We start from the raw sequence: 14010 nt of genomic DNA, 5'->3' as shown, positions 1-14010 counted from the left end.
GGGGCTTATTGTTGTGATTGGTCGTAGTGTTATCCAATTGCGTGCAGTGAGATTTTCAAATACATGCTTGGTGCCACCCCTCAAGCTGGCCGATTTTCATTAGTCGATGCCAGACCCTTAATCTTTCAGATTTGGGTCTGGATTTCCAGGCTAATTATGAACACAAATTATTGTAAATTTATTGTAATTCCCCTGCAAAAGACAAATGTCATTTTTTTCCAACCCAATTTTTTAAGAAAACAAAATTAGGCACACAATGTATTTTTGTATCTGTGTTGACAATCGTCATCTTTCTGATGAAGAAAGAGCTGAAGAGGTCCACGAGACTGCTGAGCCCAGATAACCCAGAATTCTCTAAAATAAAGGAGGAGGAGGAGGATGAAGGTCAGAGAACTGATTACCCAGAATTCTCTGAAAGAGAGGAGGTGGATGATGAAGAGCAGAGCAGAGTCAGACAGGGGCTTCTGAAGACACCGCAGGTCCTGAGGAACAGGAACCATACAGACATCACTAACACACTACAGACTAGTAAGAGCTTTATAGGAATATAAATATTTATTCTCATGTTACAAATCTGTATGACTGGCTTGTGTGAAATACAAAAGGAGTAATCTAGCAGAATGTCCAAACTGCTTTTTTCCATAAAATGAAAGTGAATGGGGACAAGGTACAGTTGTGGTCACTATTTTTGTTTCAGAAAAATAATAGATTGTAATGTTAGTTAATATATAGCTTGTGAATAGCAATTTGTCTTTTCATCTTTCTCTGTTTACCAGAACATACCCCTTTCTGTCTGGTACAACACAAATCTACAGTAAAGGAAAATTTCCATATAATTAATGATGGAATTTCAAATCAAGGAAACTCAATACCTCTACATGAGATTTACACGGAGCTGTACATCACAGTGGGAGGGAGAGGAGAGATCAATAATCAACATGAGGTGAAACAGATTGAGGCAACATCATGGACACCAGTGACACATGAAACGCCAATCAAATGCAATGACATCTTTAAAGCCTCACCTGGACGAGACAAACCCATCAGAAGTGTACTGACTAAAGGAGTTGCTGGAATTGGAAAAACAGTCTCTGTGCAGAAGTTCATTCTGGATTTGGCGGAAGAAAAAAACAATCAGGATGTTCATGTCATATTTCCCCTTCCTTTCAGACAACTCAATTTAATGAATAAAAAGAATATAAGTCTGATGAAACTTCTTCAATACTTTTTTATGGATACAAAAGAACTGAGAGCAACAGACTTTGATGACCTCAAAGTCCTGTTCATATTTGATGGACTGGATGAGTGTAGACTTCCTCTAGATTTCCAGAACAATGATAGCTTGTTTGATGAAACAGAATCAGCCTCAGTGGATGTGCTGCTGACCAACCTCATCAAGGGGAATCTGCTTCCTTCTGCTCTCCTCTGGATCACCTCTCGACCAGCAGCAGCCAGTCAGATCCCTCCTGAGTGTGTCGACCTGGTCACAGAGGTACGAGGTTTCAATGACCCTCAGAAGGACGAGTATTTCAGCAAGAGAATAGGTGATCAGAATCTGGCCAATAGAATCATCACACACATCAAATCATCAAGGAGCCTCCACATCATGTGTCACATCTCAGTGTTCTGCTCTCTCGCAGCCTCTGTTCTAGAGAAGATGTTGAGTGAAAACGAGAGAGCAGAGATCCCAAAGACTCTCACTCAAATGTTCGCTCACTTCCTGATCTATCAGACCAAACAGAAGACCCAGAAGTATGATGGGAAATATGAAGTAGATCTTCAGCAGGCCAAGAGGACCATCTTCTCACTGGGAAAACTAGCTTATGAACAGCTGGAAAAGGGGAACCTGATCTTTTATGAGGAGGATCTGAAACAGTTTGGTATTGATGTCAGAGAAGCATCAGTGTACTCAGGAGTCTGTACCCAGATCTTCAGAGAGGATTTAGGATTGTACCTGGGGAAGGTGTACAGCTTTGTTCACTTGAGCGTTCAGGAGTTTATTGCTGCTTTATTCAAGTTTATTTCAGATAAAGAAACAAAAAGAAGCATGACAGATTTACTGAAGAGAGAAGTAGACAAGGCTTTACAGAGTGAAAATGGACACTGGGACCTTTACCTCCGCTTCCTTCTGGGTCTCTCACTGGAGTCCAATCAGACTCTCTTACGAGACATCCTGACACAGACAGAAAGCAGATCTGACAGCAAACAGGAAATAGTAGAGTACATTAAGATGAAGATCAATGATAATCCCTCTCCAGAGAAGTCCATCAATCTGTTCCACTGTTTGAATGAACTGGAGGATAATTCACTAGTTCATGAAGTTCAAAAATTCTTGAGCAGAATGGACATCATTCATTTTCCTATAATCAGTCTTTCTCCTGCTCAGTGGTCAGCTCTGGTGTTTGTGTTGCTGAACTCAGAAGAGGAGCTTGATGAGTTTCAACTGAGTAAATATAAACCATCTGAAGAAGGTCTTCTGATGCTGCTGCCAGTCATCAAAGTTTCTATAAAATCTGAGTGAGCATTTTTCTAAATAAAATACATCATAGTTTATTTATTGCTTTAATGCTTTGAAAATATTGCATTGGGAAACATACCATATTGAAATATATACAGTACTGTGCAAAAGTCTTAGGCATGTTAGTATTTTCAGCAACAAAAAAAAAAAAAAAAAAAAAAAGGTTTTAAACCAGTTATTTATATATTTTGCAGTAGTGTACCAGAAGGAAATATCATTTTACATTTCCAAACAATCAATTTGCCATTAATTTTAATAATCCAGTGAGGTTTTTGAATGAGTCTGACGACAGCCTGACGACGAGTCTGTCTGTGATTACATGAAGAAACAGAAAAAGACATAAAAATAAATCCAGAAGAACTGTGTCAACATCTCTAATAAACTTGAAGAAACCTACCTTAGAAACCTAAACTTGAAGAAACTATGAGTAAGTGTACCTAGGACAAAGGCTGTTTGAAATGCAAAGGGAGTTCTCACCAAATAATGATTTGATTTACTTAATATAATTAATTTGATAAATAAAATCTATTTATGACATTATTTTTGAAAGCATCCTCACTTTATAGCATTTTTACAGAAGAGCATAACATTTTCACAGTACTGTAGCTTTGCAGGAAGGTTTCTTCATATACAAATTGTTTTAACTAATTTGAAAGCAAATACGTACAATTTTTGATATGTATTGAGTTTTGTCAAAAGGCTGAAAAATAATGAGATACTGTACTTTTGAACATAAGCAATTCGGTGTCTGTAGTTACATGGTTATTTTGATCACTTCTCTTAAAGTCTACAGAGCTGTAATCTGACAAAGAAGAGCTGTTCAACACTGGCCTCAGTTCTCAGCTCAAACTCTTCAAGACTGAGAGAGCTGAACCTGAATAACAACAATCTGCAAGATTCAGGACTGAAGCTGTTCTCTGAGGGACTGAAGAATGTAAACTGCAGACCCTAAAGTAAGATGTTACTCAAAAGGTTTTTTAAATGTAATATTATAGACCCACACTGTAAACTGGAGAAGTTATTGTGAGTGTTGCTGTATTGACTGATTTTTGAATGATAAATAAGTTATTTCTTTATTTTTTGCTTCTTACAAACTCCTTTACTGTAACAATAGGGTCTAAAAGTCTAAGACCACAAGTAAAATGGCATGTTATATGTCTCTAACCATGTACAGGGACAACATTAAAAAACAATGAATAGAAAAACAAGGTTAAGATTGTGTGTGAGAGAGTGTGGACCCAGATAGCCTAGTGCAGGGGTCACCAACTGGCGGACTCCGGTCCGAATCCGGACCGCAAAATGCGTCCATATGGACCGCGAAGCCTTTTGACATAATGAAATAAATAAATGCCGCTATTTTCTAATAAAAACACATTTATATCAGGCACATCAAAGTCAGCTCAGTAGAGCCGTTTGGGTCCAACAGCGCAACGGGTTGCTATGGTTGCTATTACAGTTACTATGCTCACTGTTGCTACGTTCAGACGCGCAGTCATGCGTGCAATGAAGAGAGCAGAGAGCGCGCAGACAGATGAAACTTTCAGCGAGTGAAAAACGCAGAGAGATAAAACTTTCAGTGAGTGAAAAACAATGGCATTTTCAAAAATTAGTAAAGTTGACACTGAAAACCGAGTTTTCCGAGATAATTGGTGGAAAAATACGCATTTATTCTTCCTGCATCGAGCTGTAACTGTTACAAGGCCTATGTGTCTCATTTGCTCCAAGTCTGTCGCGGTTGTCCAAAGTGGAAACATTAAATGTCATTACGAAGCTAAACATAGACACTTAGAAGAAACTTATCCTCAGCAGTCCGAGGTAAGGGCGCAGAAAATAAATGAGCTCAAAGCCCAATATGAGCGATCTACACGGGTCGTCCTCTCTCACTCATTCGCCGCCCAACATCGAGCATATGAGTGTTCACTGAGAATACAGTGAATTTTAGACAATTTTATTTAAATTTCATAAGAGGTTATTTACATTTTTATGGACTGTACAAAATAAGTGATAAAGGGTTTCTTGCACTTTTTCATTTTTCCAACACTGGTGGCACTATTTTTTGCATGTGTTTCTGAATGATATTGCTGATTATCTTTACCAATGCAACTTGAAGCACAGAAGAGAGCAGTGTTCAACATTAGATACATTTAGTTAAGTAGAGACAATACAAGGAGGTTTGCGTTGATTGTGATTGTTAACCTCAGTTCAGCCGAAAAAAGCACTTTGGTTTTCCTTTTAAGTTGTTAATGTTGAAATTAATGTATGTTTAGTGCAAATTTAGAGATGAAGGCATTTTGCACAGTTTCCTTTATCATATTTTTGTCAGACATTGTTACTGGCTGAATTCAGATATTTTGTACCAAATCAACTTAAAGGACATAACAGAACAGCATTAAAATTAGATCAGTTTTGTGAAGGATTACTTATGGCTGCTTATACATATGAAAAGACATGTTTATCCATAACATTATATTTTGTTCAATAAAAAAAAAAATGTTATCTACACTCATTTCTTTAGTCTGGTAAAACCCATCAATTCATATTTTTAGGTATATAATTGTCCGGACCTCGGCTGGTGAGGAGGGTTCATTTACTGGACCTCAAGCAATTTTAGTTGAAGACCCCTGGCCTAGTGTTTGTCCTCAACACTAATAAGTGGCTGCAATGGCATATAATCTATTTGCAATTATGTAATTATGCAGTTACATATATTATGTCATTTTTATGCAAACTTTCTCCTCCATGTTTATAATTTTTAGCAGCATAGTGTATATTCAATGTCAACATGGAATGCAAACTTGTGGTAATAATGTTATTAACATGATTATCAGATTTTGTTCATGCAGCTGAAGTGCTTCTGTCTACATTAAAAACAGTTCAGTACTTGCTTCAGAAGAATTACTAGAGCAACCAAAACTAGTAACGATTACTAAAGAACAACCAGTACAGCAGAGTTGCCAGTTTAAACAGGTTCTATACAGTTTGTATCATAGTTTAAGAGTGTTGGTTTTGGTATGTTTCAGTACTTGCTATATTCAGGGGAAAAAGTAATGTACTAACAAAAGAAAGAATACTCTTTAGATTACCTTAAAAGACAGCTTTTTTAAATTAAATCAGCATTCTAACTTTGAAATACATGCCTTATACTACATCTATTAACAGTTTTTGTTAATAGATGTAGTATAAGGCATGTATTTCAAAGTTATTTCTAACTCAACTTATAACATTTGGAAGCTGTGTATCACTTTTTAAAAAGCTGAGCAGCTCAGAACACTCAGTCAATCTCTTTTGTTCTAGGCCACTATCTTTATGTTCTATATGCTATGTGCGTCATCAGATATGAGATTAACTATGGTGCATATGACTCAAGTAAGAGTAAATAAGTAGTTTGCTTAAAAACTACTCAAGTAACTACGTTACAAAGTACTTAGTATTATTTTTCTATTTTTACCCAAAATGGGGAGATGATAGCGATATGGAGCGCTAAACACTCACATGTCATCTGTTTCATTCATACTGGAAGCCCAGTACTGATTTGTCCCTCACACAGAAAGTCTACAAGTGAGATTCATAGAAGTATTAAACTTATGCCATTTCAGGAAATGCCTTATATGGACCTAATAACATGCTAATAGAGACGTTTTGACTGAAGCTATCTCAGGTATTTTCATAAGAATGATGTATGTCTTTAAAGGGATAGTTCTCCCATAAAGGGAAAATTAGCCCATGATTTACCCACCCTCAAGTCAAGTCAAGTCACCTTTATTTATATAGTGCTTTTTACAATACAGATTGTATCAAAGCAGCTTCACATTGATAACATGAAAATAATACAACAAAGTTTGTTTCTAGAAGAAAATTGCGTCATTGTCCACCCTAAGTAAGGCAGATCAATAATATTGTTCAATATTAAATGTCCCCAACTAAGCAAGCCAAAAGCCAAGTACAGAAGCCAGAAAGTGCCCGGAGGGAACTTTGTGTTGGCTTTTTAGTTCCACAGAGGTCACACCTTTGAGTTTTGGCTTGACCAATGAGAAAGGTGCAATTCTCAAGCAGGAAAGTTCCTTTGTTTGAAAAGCTGACTTATTTGTATGATTAGAGTAAGCTGGCAGTTTGTGTCCATTTATACTCTGAAAAATATAACAAACACACATTACATTCTATGAGAAGATGATGTCCACTTGTCCCTAGATTGGGCTACATTAACTAGAAGTTTTATCATCAGGCATGCATAACACTATACAATATAAAAAGACAATATACAAACAGTAATAATACACAAAATGTACTGGGGAAATGCATGCTTATTCATTAGACAGATTTGTCAATGAATTAGTGGAGAGAATTCCATTTCTGTGGGTCTGTTTGTTGTACTTTTCTGTGTAGACACTGTCTCCCAACAAATGTCAGGGCATGTCAAAACTTTTCCAGGGCCCCAAAACCCCCCTCAGACCCCAGAGTGTTAAATTGCACCAAAATGGATGCACCAAAATTTCAGCCGCCGGAAATGGCATTTTTTGTTTTTGTCCAAAAAAAAGGCAGAAAATATGAGCTGAAAATATACATGCCACCCCAACCCCTCAGTGTTCAACACTCAGGTTTCACTCTCGCGCAGCATTTTTTGTAACTTTGTGAGCGGCATGCTTCCGAAGATGCACAACTCCAAAGCGAATCTGGCTGAGCTTACCTGCTGTCTGTACCGGCACCCAGTTTGCTCTGCTCAATATTCTGCTCTGTGTGTGCACTCACTGCTCAGTTGCTCACGGCCCAAGCGAATGCTCCACTCATGTAATGCTCACACTCACAAGAAAAGCAAAGTCTGCTTTAATTATTTTAAATAAATATTTTAATTATTTTACAAAGTCATTTTTTGTTTCATTTTCAGTTTTTAGCCAAGTGCATCCAGAATTGTCGGTTTCTGCCCAGATTTTCATTTCAGTGAATCCCTACTTTAGATCCCAGATTTAATGTTTTCTGATATTTTTGTACCCCTCTGTATCTAAAACAATAGCCTCACTGGACAGATTAGTCAGACACTTACATCTTAAGACTTCATTCACCTGCTGGATTTTCAATTGTATTGAGCTGTAAATTTGAGGATGATTTTCTTTTCTCTCTACAGGCTTTGTAACTGCAGTATTGGAGAGGACGTTTTTACTGCTCTGGCATCATCTCTGAGATCAAACCCTTCAAACCTGAGAGAACTGAATCTGAGCTATAATAACCCAGGACACTCAGCAGTGGAACTGCTCTCTAACCTACTGAATGATCCACACTGTAAACTGGAGAAACTGCAGTGAGTCTTATTAGTTATAATAGTTTTGATTTGAAATTATCATGCTATCATTGGGCAGATGTTATAATTGAGAACCAATGGGCTGGATATTTATTTAAATAATAATAATCCTTATAAGTTGTCTCAGGACATAATTTCCTATATTTTTCTCTGGTTATACAACACTATGGATGGAATAGTAGAAAACAATAACATTAAACAATACATAAACACATTCTGCCAATGGAAAAGTATATTTATATTACAGTGCAGAAAGAGCAGAATAAGAATTATTTCTGTATATTCTCTACAGGTTGTGTGACTGCAGTATTGGAGAAGAAGGTTGTGCTGCTCTGGCTACAGCTCTGAGATCAAACCACCTCACACCTGAGAGAACTGAATCTGAACTATAATAAACCAGGAGTTTCAGGACTGAAGCTGCTCTCTGGTCTATTGAAGGATCCACAATGTAAACTGGAGAAACTACAGTGAGTTTCAGTATTTTACCATATTGTAAAATGGTTAATATGATGTAGAATTTATAATACCTTTTAATAATACAGACATATGGGAGGAATTCCAGTGTTTTTATTTTATTTGACCAGAATTTACACCACAAAGATCACATGGACCACTGCAGTACAGGGTTTGTCTTTGAAAAATGCTTGATTTTAACAAAAAAATATATGGATAAAATCTAAAGGTCCATGAAAACGAAACTGAAACAATAACAGTATGTGTGTCATGATACGTTGTTGGAAAGCACTCAAAGATGAAGAATCAGGTTCAAACAATTTTTAATAATATCCAAAATATCTTCAACAAAAGGCAGGCAAGCAAACATAACGTCACATTAACGAGACCGTACAAACTAAAGGGAAAACACACATGAACTTATATACAAACGATAACAAGGTGCACACACCTGAACAGAATGACAAACCAAATTAGTTACTATGACAACTAAAGACTGGCGTTCACTAGAACAGCTGGATCCCAAATGACACACTCCGGCCTTGTGGACCTCCTTCGAGTTCACACTTGGTGACGTCAGGAAGTGCAGACCTAAGGGGCGCTGGCCTTGAGTCCATGAGCACGTGAGAGTGTATTTTGGGACAGGCTTGATGACATCATGCCACTGAAAGTCAAACAGCTACGAAACTCCTCCCCTGATTGGGTGTTCGCTATGATTCCTGGGTAGGTAACTTGTGTGGAGGGTGCGAAAATGCGGGCTTCGCCAAAATCCGCATCAAGGGCACAAAGGCAGCGCTTGCGAGCAAATATATATATATATATTTGCCTTTTTTCTACTACCCGGGTAGTGTGTTTATTAAGTAACAGCTTAGTTGTAATTGAAAAGAAGCCCATGATGCAGACTGGTCTGTGTTGAACGTTAGTAGAACGCGTGGTAGGCCCTTCACCAAATCAGTCTGGTTCGCCATAGCTCACATAAGCTCACAGTTGATCAAAAAAACAACACAACAAACAAAACACAATTCACAGTTAACATCTCTCAAGATGCACATATGCTTTTATGCATACAATAAACTCATCACGAGTAAATTTAATTGCAAAAGCATCACTCACATTTCTACACGTGTTTGCTTAGCTAATTAACATCAGTACACGTGAGCATACTAAATACGCACAAATAAATCTTTGTTGAACACACAGATTAATCATCTGCATTTCAAAATGCTCACTTTCATGTATAAATAATTTTTCCCTCCATATATACAGGGAACATCATAAAAAACAAATCAGTTTTCCCGAAGTAATGTTTTCTCAATCGACATCAATTGGAATTCCTTTTGAAACCCATGAACATACTTAAACAATTTTATATGAAAAGTTCAAACATCTTTTGTCAGAAAATTGTGCGTATCAGTCTTCTCTCAATATTGTCTTTGCATTGCAATGAGATGGAATTTTTAAGATCTGAAACGTACTGTATTTTTTATAGTACAATGAATTTCAAAAGAGCAAATATAATTAGATTTCTCTTGTTGTCACCGCTTTAAGGGTGTTACGATCCAGCTTGTGCTGCAGCGAACTGGGTGTCTCCTCACATTTGTGAGATTTTACAGACTGTGACAAGTGTTGGACTAATGGAAACATACCCATATTTCAGGCTGTTCCTTACATTATTAGTGGATGTTCACAGTAATACACATAATGTTTTTTTGTTTTTTTGCTGAATTCATGTGCTGAACTGAAAGGTGTGACTTTCTCTTTCTCTCTATAAGCTGTGTGACTGCTTTATTACTGAGGAGTGTTTTAAAGCTCTAGTTTCGGGTTTGAGATCAAACCCCTCAAATCTGAGAGAACTCAATCTCATTGGAAATGAAATAGGAGACACGGGGGTAAAGCTGCTTTCTGATCTACTGCAGGATAATCACTGTAAACTGGAGAAATTACAGTGAGTGCTAATGTAGTTATTGAAAGGCAGCACCATAGTGAAATTATCTTGTTGTTCTTGTTTTTCTTTTCTGCAATTCAGTATGAACTATAATGTACAGACTCCTTTCAAACATTTTATAAAATACAGTTTCCCCTATATACGTGCTATCTATTTTTGGTTGTTTGGTTATTTAACCATGCTGTGCTCATGGGGTTCAATCAAAATAAAAATTTTCAATCAAAAACACTGTGTTAGAACATTATGTTAGGCTGAAACAAAGGTTACAAGGTTTTTAACATAGTCCTTCGAGCTAAGATGGCTATTGTATTTTTGCCCACTAGAGAGCAGCTCCTTCTGACATCTCATTATGAAATAAATGTTTTTCTCTAGTTCACGTTGGCCACAATTATTGGCATCCAATTATTGCAATGTCCCAATGCATTAGGACGATCTCCAACCCTGCTCCTGGAGAGCTACTGTCCTGCAGACTTCAGTTCTAACCCTGTTCCAACACACCTGCCTGTAATTATCAAGTAACCCTGAACAGCTTAATTAGCTGATCCAGGTGTGTTTGATTGGGGTTGGAGCTAAAATCTGCAGGACAGTAGCTCTCCAGGAGCAGGGTTGGAGACCCTATAGACACATGTCCACTTCCAGGCAGATTTGTAACATCTTTAGTTTATTGATTCTTAATTATCTCCCTGATGGCAGAAATGGGGATTTTCAATGCTTTATAATGCAAATGCATATTTTCTTACAGCCACTTTCTATTTTGTAAAGCTCAACAATCTTTTGCTGCACATCAGAACTATATTCTTTGGTTTTAATCATTGTGAAGAATGATTAAAGGAATTTGGCCTTTGTGTTTCCTTATATGTATACTCCTGTGGAACAGGTAGTCATGGCTAGATGCTCCAAGTCACCCTGGTGTGCTAAAAAACTTAAATATGAATGGGAATATACTTACATATGAATTTATAGGGGTGCCAATAATTGTGGCCAACATGCATTGGAGAAAAACATTTATTTCATATTGTGAGTTCCCCCCCACTTTCAATTGTTTTACTTCAATAAAAGGTTAGAATTTTGTGAATTTGTTGAATGAAAGATCAAAAGGAGAAACAATGCCAACAGTTCAAAATTTGAAGGTTGTTTTAAAATGCATCATGTGATTATGTTATCTTGTCTCATTCTGCAGTTTGCTCACAACTCTTGATCCACAGACTGTTCTCTTTTTCTTTGGAATGATAACATACAAAGCACACATTCAGCTGATTCTAACACTTACATATAAATGTATATGATTTTAACTAGATTTTCTCTCCTTTCATCTGCAGGCTGAAATCGTGCAAATTTCAAGAAGAAGGTTGTGCTGCTCTGGCTTCAGCTCTGAGATCAAACCCCTCACATCTGAGAGAACTGGATTTGAGCAATAATAAACTAGACGATTCAGGAAATAAGCTGCTCTCTGATGTATTGAAGGAATGGAAATGTAAACAGGAGAAACTGCAGTGAGTTCTGCACTGGTCATCATATTATATTTGTAGTATTTGCGGTATATATATATATATATATATATCGCAGTGGCCAAAAGTGATGTCTCGCCTATGAAAATTAACATCTTCATCCTTTATTCCTAATTTTAAAAACTTGTTAAAGATTTTATAGGCATATTGCTGTAACATGTAGTCAACAGGCAGAAAGACAAATGAGATTCAAAAACAAAACAGTCTTTATTAATTATCTGAACACATTGGAGATAACTCAAGAGAGTAACACAAACAACATTTAAATCAAACGAGAACTGACAAAGAACAACAAAGAAACAGGGTTATAAATACATGGTTGGAACAAAGGAAACCAAACTAGGTGAAACTAATAAGTAACAATAGAAACAAACAATAACATAATCAGTAACCAAGGAAGCCGAAACTAAACAGAGTAGGGAAACAGGAACTAAAGGAAATGGAACAGAACTTCAAAATAAAAGACAACATGACAGAACAGAACCATAACAACTGCGTAGTTGTGCTTGGAGCCAAGTACTTTATTTGTGATAATGCAATGAAACATGCCAAAATGCGTTGTTATAATTTTTACCATAAGCAATTATGAACAGATACAAAAACAAGAGAGATCCAAAAAAAATATTAAAAACTGATTATGTTGTAGCCAGTGTACGCTTTTTCCTGTGAGCTTTTTTTATTTTCTATACATTTTGTTCTAAAAATTATTTTAAAAACTGGGCTGATAAATCATTGTAGGCAGATCACACACACAAAATTGACATATCTCAAAAATACATACATTTCATTTGTACAACATTGAAGGAAACATTAAGGATTGTTTGTACTTTTTATTCTCTACAGGCTGTATAACTGCAGGATTGGAGAAGAAGGTTGTGCTGCTCTGGCTTCAGCTCTGAGATCAAACCCCTCACACCTGAGAGAGCTGAATCTGAACCACAATAAACCAGGTGATTCAGGGATGAAGTTACTTTCTGATTTACTGAAGGATCCACACTGTAAACTGGAAAAACTACAGTGAGTGATGATTTACTCCATGAAATGTTTAATTGCATATTGCAAGTAAAGTGTCTGTCATTCACAATTAAAGAGAATTATTTCAACATAACCTATAAAAAATATTTTCATCTTTGTAAATAATTCTCATAACAAGTGTATATTAATGTGTACATTTTCTGTCTTATTTTTTACAGTAAAATGTTTATTAGTTTCTAAGTTTTCGGTTTTATTTTTTACAGTTTAGTTTCTTAAAACAATCAACTACAAAGGCTACAAATGGCAATCCAAACAACAGATTTCTGTCATAATCAACCGGACCTTCTTACTTTTCCCTACTAGACATTTCCATTTAGTTTTTTAGCCATATACTGTAAGGACTTACAGCAAAGTGACTTACAAATGAGGAACATGAGAAGAAATTGATCATAAATGTCAAAAAATATTTGCAGTTTACTATGCCAATTGAAAACATCTATAGAATTTAAAAAAGACATGGAATACAGAAGCAGAGAAAATAGTGTTTATGATAGTGCCCAGGAGAAGCTCTAAACTGGTAGGTGTGACTTGGGAGACCTCTCCTCTCCAGGAAACCTTAAGGGTTCTCTTCCCATGATTTAAGGATCGAACCAATCAAGTGCAATTCTGCTTTTCTGATGATCATTACCTACAGGTGTTAACACATTTCTGATCATCAAGAGACCAGCATCAAAAGAAAGGAGAGGGATCACCACCTACAGCAGATTAGTTGGGTGGGTGTTGAAAAGAGTTTCTTTGTTAAAGGAACAGTTTAAAAAAAAAGATTTTTAAATGAACAAGACATTGGTGTCATGTCAGATTGTTGGTTTTAAATTGTTGAATTGATTTGTCCTTGTTTACCTTGTTTCTAACTGATCGTCTTGTTTTTGGTTAATTGAATGGCATGTGTTCATCCTAGTTCATGTCCCGCTGACCTGCTGTGGATAAAACATTTATTTTGACCTCTGATCTATTCAGTAAAGTATGCTGTGTGAAAATGTCACAAATGATGGTCAATAAAATGTTTCTTAAAGTTGAACTTTGTGTATCTCCTGTCAGTTGCAGTCGTGTCATTGTTGGGGTTGTTACTGTATGCCCTTTACACCATTTTCACTAGCAGATGTCACCAGTTTGGATTGCTATGAAACAGTAAATCATTTTGCAGAGCTGATAGATTTAAAAGTTACATTCAGATATAATTGAAAACACATATTTTTAAAAACATTTATTTGAGATTTTTATTTTGGTTGTGATATATATTTTGTTATGCTCTGCTTAT

The 14010-nt window shown here is 36.4% G+C and overlaps 1 pseudogene across 1 annotated transcript; it reads left to right on the top strand.

The window, feature by feature from the left end:
• The first annotated feature begins 296 nt into the window (after positions 1-296).
• LOC311073158 (NACHT, LRR and PYD domains-containing protein 3-like) lies at positions 297-12738 on the top strand (annotated as a pseudogene). Its single transcript has 9 exons — positions 297-528; positions 777-2517; positions 3305-3466; positions 7638-7811; positions 8104-8278; positions 8396-8429; positions 10037-10209; positions 11529-11702; positions 12561-12738. The product of its transcript is annotated as an NACHT, LRR and PYD domains-containing protein 3-like (transcript).
• Positions 12739-14010: the final 1272 nt, after the last annotated feature.

Source organism: Abramis brama (assembly GCF_963993115.1).
Source record: "Abramis brama genome assembly, chromosome: 22".
NCBI classification, from domain to species: Eukaryota; Metazoa; Chordata; class Actinopteri; order Cypriniformes; family Leuciscidae; genus Abramis; species Abramis brama.
This window is presented reverse-complemented; position numbering and strand designations above follow the sequence as displayed.